The 5,273-nt window shown below is 43.0% G+C and overlaps 1 long non-coding RNA gene across 2 annotated transcripts; it reads right to left on the reverse strand.

Annotated features, from left to right (window-relative positions):
- Positions 1-549: 549 nt before the first annotated feature.
- LOC146893556 (uncharacterized) lies at positions 550-3,920 on the reverse strand. Of its 2 annotated transcripts, none has more exons than XR_015003183.2 (3): positions 3,893-3,920; positions 3,566-3,654; positions 550-735 (listed from the first exon to the last, which is right to left on the reverse strand). It is a non-coding gene; the product is annotated as an uncharacterized LOC146893556 (long non-coding RNA). The 2 variants fall into 2 exon arrangements; XR_015003184.2 differs by having other exon boundaries at positions 3,811-3,916.
- Positions 3,921-5,273: the final 1,353 nt, after the last annotated feature.

Raw genomic sequence — 5,273 nt, forward strand, 5'->3', positions numbered from 1 at the left:
GGGGCAGAACTTAGGTAGGCAGGGAAGACTAAGCTTAACCCTGGGAGAAAGAAGGGCAGAGTCAGAGAGAAGCCATGGATCTGTTGCCAGAGTCAGACACATTGAAACTTTAGCCAGTAAGCCACAGCCACGTGGCGATACACAGATTAATGGAGATGGGTTAAATTAATATGTTAGAGTTAGCCAATAAGAAGCCAGAGCTATGGGTCAAGCAGCGATTTAGTTAATACAGTTTCTGTGTGATTATTTCAGGTCTAAGCTAGCCAGGTGACCAGGAACCAACAAGCAACCCTTACTTCAACAGTTCAAGCCCCACATGACAAGCCAGGCATCCTATATATACCTATGACCCCAGCTCCAAAGAAGATGGAGTCAGAAGGATGGCTGGGCTTGCTGGCTTCCAGCCTGGCCAAGAAAATATGAGCCCCAAGTTCAGGGAAACAGCTCGCCTCAAAGGAACAGGCAGAGGGTGACAAAGGACACCTGATAGCCCCTTCTTATCTACACACACACACACACACAGAGGCCTACACATTTGCATATACATACACCAGAAATAAATCTCATTTTTAAAAAGAAAATATCAGTAACAAAAAGATATCTAGATTCTAGTTATAGTGACACATGCCCTTAATTTCAGCACACAGAGGACTGGGGTAGGTGAATCTTTGTAAGTTCAAGTCCAGCCTCAACTACACAGCAAATTCCAAGCCATCAGGACTACACAGTGAGACCCTGTCAGAAAGAAAGAATGAAAAAAGAAGTTAGAACAAGTATAAATGAGTTTAACTAGAAGTAACCAAAACAAAGGAAATAATAAAGAAAAACAATAAAACCTGAAGTCTATCCTTTGGAATGATGACAAAATTATAAACCTCTAGTTCTACAAACAGTGGGGAACATTGACAATGTAGCAAATAAAAGATGAAGCAACAATACAGACCCTGCAGACAGCAAAGAGGTCATAGACTGCTATGATTTTTCTTTCTTTCTTTCTCATCAATTTTTTAAAAATATTTATTTATTTATTATGTATACAATATTCTGTATGTGTGTATGTTTGCATACACACCAGACCCCATTACAGATGGTTGTGAGCTGGGAAATGTGGTTGCTGGGAATTGAACTCAGGACCTCTGAAAGAGCAGGCAATGCTCTTAACCTCTGAGCCATCTCTCCAGCCCTTTCTCATCAATTTTTGAGACAGGGTCTTACTATGTATCCCTGGCTGTCCTGGAACTCATTTTGTAAACCAGACTGGCCTTGAACTCAAAGAAATCTGCCTGCTTCAGCTTTGTGAGTGCTGGGATTAAAGGCATAAACCACCACCACCCAGCAACTAATAAGTTTCTTAAAAAACCAAAAACAGAAAACCAGAAATGTCCAAATCAAAACAACTCTGAGATTCCATCTTATGCCTGTAAGAATGGCCAAAATCAAAAACACTGATGACAACTTATGCTGGAGAGAATATGGGATAAAGAGAACACTTCTCCATTGTTGTTTAGAAAGCAAACTGGTACAGCTGCTTTGGATATCAGCATGGTTATTTCTCAGAAAATTAAGGAACAATCTACCTCAAGACCCAGCAATACCACTTTTGGGTATATACCCGAAGAATGCTCAATCATGCCACAAGGACTTGTGCTCAACTATGTTCATAGCAGCTTTGTTTGTCATACCCAGAACCTGAAAGCAACCTAAATGCCCCTTGACCAAAGAATGGATAAGGAAAAGGTGGTACAGTTACACAATGGAGCACTACACAGTAGAAAAAATAATATCTTAAAATTTTCAGGCAAATGAGTGGATCTAGGAAACATCATATTGGGTGAGGTAACCCACACCCAGAAAGACAAATATTATATGTACTCACTTCACTCATATGTGGCTTTCAGATATAAAGTAAAGAAAATCAGCCTACAATTCACAATGCCAGATAATCTAGACAACAAAGAGGACCCCAAGGGAGACATGCATAGATCTAATGTACATGGGAAGTAAAAAATACAAAATCTCTTGAGTAAATTGGGAGCATGGGGACCATGGGAGAGGGTAGAAGGGGAGGGAAGAATAGGGAGGAGAGCAGAGAAAAACATTTAGCTCAATAAAAACAATTTAAAAAATCAAACAGAAATGTCACTTGAGATGCAAAGACAAGGAGAGGTATGACATGATGGTGGAGTGCTTGCTAGTGTGTGCAAGGCCTGGGACTCTGTCTTTAGCACCAATAAGGAAAGAAAGATATAAAAAGAGATAGGGTTGAGAGACAACTCAGTGGTTAAGATCACTGGTTGCCTTTCCAGAGGACTTAGGTTCAGTTCCCAGCACCCATGTGGCAGTTCACAATCATCCCTACCTAACTCCAGTTCCAGGTGATCCAATGCCCTCTTCTGGCCTCAACAGGCACCAAGCACAGGTATGCTACATATACATACATGCAGGCAAAACAATTATAAAAATAAATACTTTTAAAAGAAGGGGCCAGAGCGATGACTCAGTGGCTGAAAGCATTGGCTGCTCTTGCAGAAGATCTGGGTTCAGGCAGCCCACAATTATCTACAACTCCAGAGAATCTGAAGTTCTTTTCTGGCTTCCACAGGCATCACGCATACACAGGATACACACACATATATGCAGGTCAATATGCAGCCACACAAAAAATTAAACAAATAAATAACAAAAAAAGAGCGACAAAGCTTTTCCTGGGGAGACGCTACACACACATCTACTTACCCTAGTAAGGGAACCCACAACAGACCAAAGTACAGATACCACCAAAGTCCAACTTGGGGGAACAATGAGTTTTATTGGGGTTGCTTGCAAGAGTATGATTAATGGTTAATTATAGGACTAGAAATTACTCAAAGATAGCTGCATCAAGGCCCACTCCAGCATGGGTGACAGCCCACAAAAGCTAGGAAACCGGGAGCACCTCTTCCAGGCAGCTCAGCAGGTTTCTGCTTCTTCCAAGCAGTTGGTCTGATCTCAGTCTTGGTAGCTTTTCTCCTGTGAGAGTCACCCTGGTGGCTGAGTTTCACTTCCTCTGGGAGGGACTCTCAGCCTTAACTGTTTTATTCTGGCAGGGAGGAACTCAGTGAGTTTGATCTGTTCCAGAAACTTCCTGAAGCTATTTTGAGTTGCTTACCATTCCAGATTAAGGAGTTTCCCAGCCAGGAGGAGGGAATGTTTCAATCTTGGAGGAAACAGCTACGTAACAGAGATAGAAAAAGGAGGGAGGAAGGAAGGGAGAGACAGAGAGGATGAATGGAGGAAGAGGGGGGAAATGCTAATTTTTTTAGCCTTGAAAAAACTTTTAAACTATTAAAGAAGTTTAATTTATGGTTAATTCCTCCTCACAGAGAAAAAGCCAGGCTCAAACAGCTTCACTTATAACTTTTGTCAAATACTTCAGCAAAACAAACGAACAAAAAAACAAAACACAGCACCAATTCCAAACAAATTTTCAGAAAGCTGAATACAGATAATTTTTCCTCAATTTAGTCCATCAGCAAACCCAGCCAAGAACATTGGTGGAAAATCAGCGTCCTTGATGAACACAGACCTCAACTCTCTTCTCTATGGTGTGGAAGATAAGCAACCTCACGGATGCCAGATGCCAGCAAGTACTTTACCCTGAGCAGCTTCTGCAGCCTATGAGCAAAACACAAACCAGAACAACTTAAACATTAACAGCTGAGTCTATTAATAATAACACATTGTAAAAAGGGACCCACAACCAAATGAACTCCTTTCCAGGGTTGAATGAACATTTGAAAATCAGATTAACAAATTAAATCATTAACCAACTTAAAACAAAAGGTTCAAGCTTGGCCTGGTAGTAGTGTGAGAGACCCAGGCCTCAGCAGAATTGCAGCCATAGCACAAAGACCTGAGCAGAAGGCAGCCCGTCCAGTAGGTGAGCTGGGACTGACCCTGACCTTCCCTTGACTTTAATCCTAGCCACAGGAACCATGAACTCCTCATCCCACAAGGAGGGGCCAATCAGAAACAGGCAACACTTCATCCCACCGAGAGAAACCAATCAGGGTCATACAACACCTCACCCCCACAGGGAGAGGCCAATCAGAAATGGACAAACAATTCCAGGTGTCCTCATACTAAGACTACAATGTTACAGCTTCCCTAGACTCAGAGAAGCCAATCAGCTCAGTCCAGATACCCCTAGCCAGGGTTCAAGCCAATTCCAACCCCTGCCCCATGCTGCTCATAGTCTTTCCTGTTCCTGCTTCCTCTGAAGCTACTGCTTCAGATGGACAGAGAGGCCTGAGTTAACTCACAATAAAGACTCTTTACTTTTGCATCAGATTCCATCTCTTGGTGGTGTTTTGGGGTTCTGAACTTGGGGCATAACAGTTTACTCCATGACCCTGAAAAGTTTCTGCACCCTGATAAATCTCAAGTCCAACATAATATTCCGAATCAGACCAAATCAAATCTAATTAGAAAAAGCCCAGGTTTAATGGATACCAACGTTCCTGGATGGTTTTCCAGCCCCCCAGAGAGGAGCAGGGAAAGGAAGACCAAAAAACCACGTATTGTTCTCTGGGGGCAGTTTAAATACCCTTTGGGAGTAGTCGTGAGCATCTCTGGAAAGGGTCATCTTTTGGTGAGCTTTCTTGGTGGTGGAGTCTGGACTGAGGCAAATCCTGGGGAGGGGGCTTGGGATGGAACATTTCAGACTCTTTGGATAAATGGATGCCAGTGGTTGGGATGAAGCCTTAATCCAAACATTCAGATTCTATGGGTATATGGAATCCAGTGGCTGGGGTGAAGTTTTAGCCCAGATAGTCCAGACTCTACGAGTATATGAATATCAGGGGCTAGAGTGAGGCTTTAATCCAAACATTCCAGACTCTTTGGGTATAGGGGCACCGGCTCAAGTCTGGCTAATTTCTGAAGGCATGGGGTGATGTAGCGGAGGGGAGAGATGGGAGTTGGTGGGCTCACATTCAATGGGAGGTGTGGCTGGAGGGGCATCCAGCAAACTGCCATCGTGGAGTCCTCAGGCATCTGTTCCTTAAGGGAGATGAGAAAGCAGGTTGCTAGGAGAAAAAAATTGATTGTTATTATCAGCCCTATAAATGAGGCTAGCCATAGGGAGGGTGATTAGCTGCCAGAAAGAATGGGATGGAGTATGCAGGAGAGGCAAGGGCAAATGAGTGAGACACAAGAGCAGATAATAAATGCTTTTTAAAACCAGATTTTGGCTGTTGGGTAGGTACCCATTTGAGTCTGGAGTGGTGGTACCA

This window comes from Myodes glareolus, chromosome 7 (assembly GCF_982192425.1).
Source record: "Myodes glareolus chromosome 7, mMyoGla1.1, whole genome shotgun sequence".
In the NCBI taxonomy this organism is placed as follows: Eukaryota; Metazoa; Chordata; class Mammalia; order Rodentia; family Cricetidae; genus Myodes; species Myodes glareolus.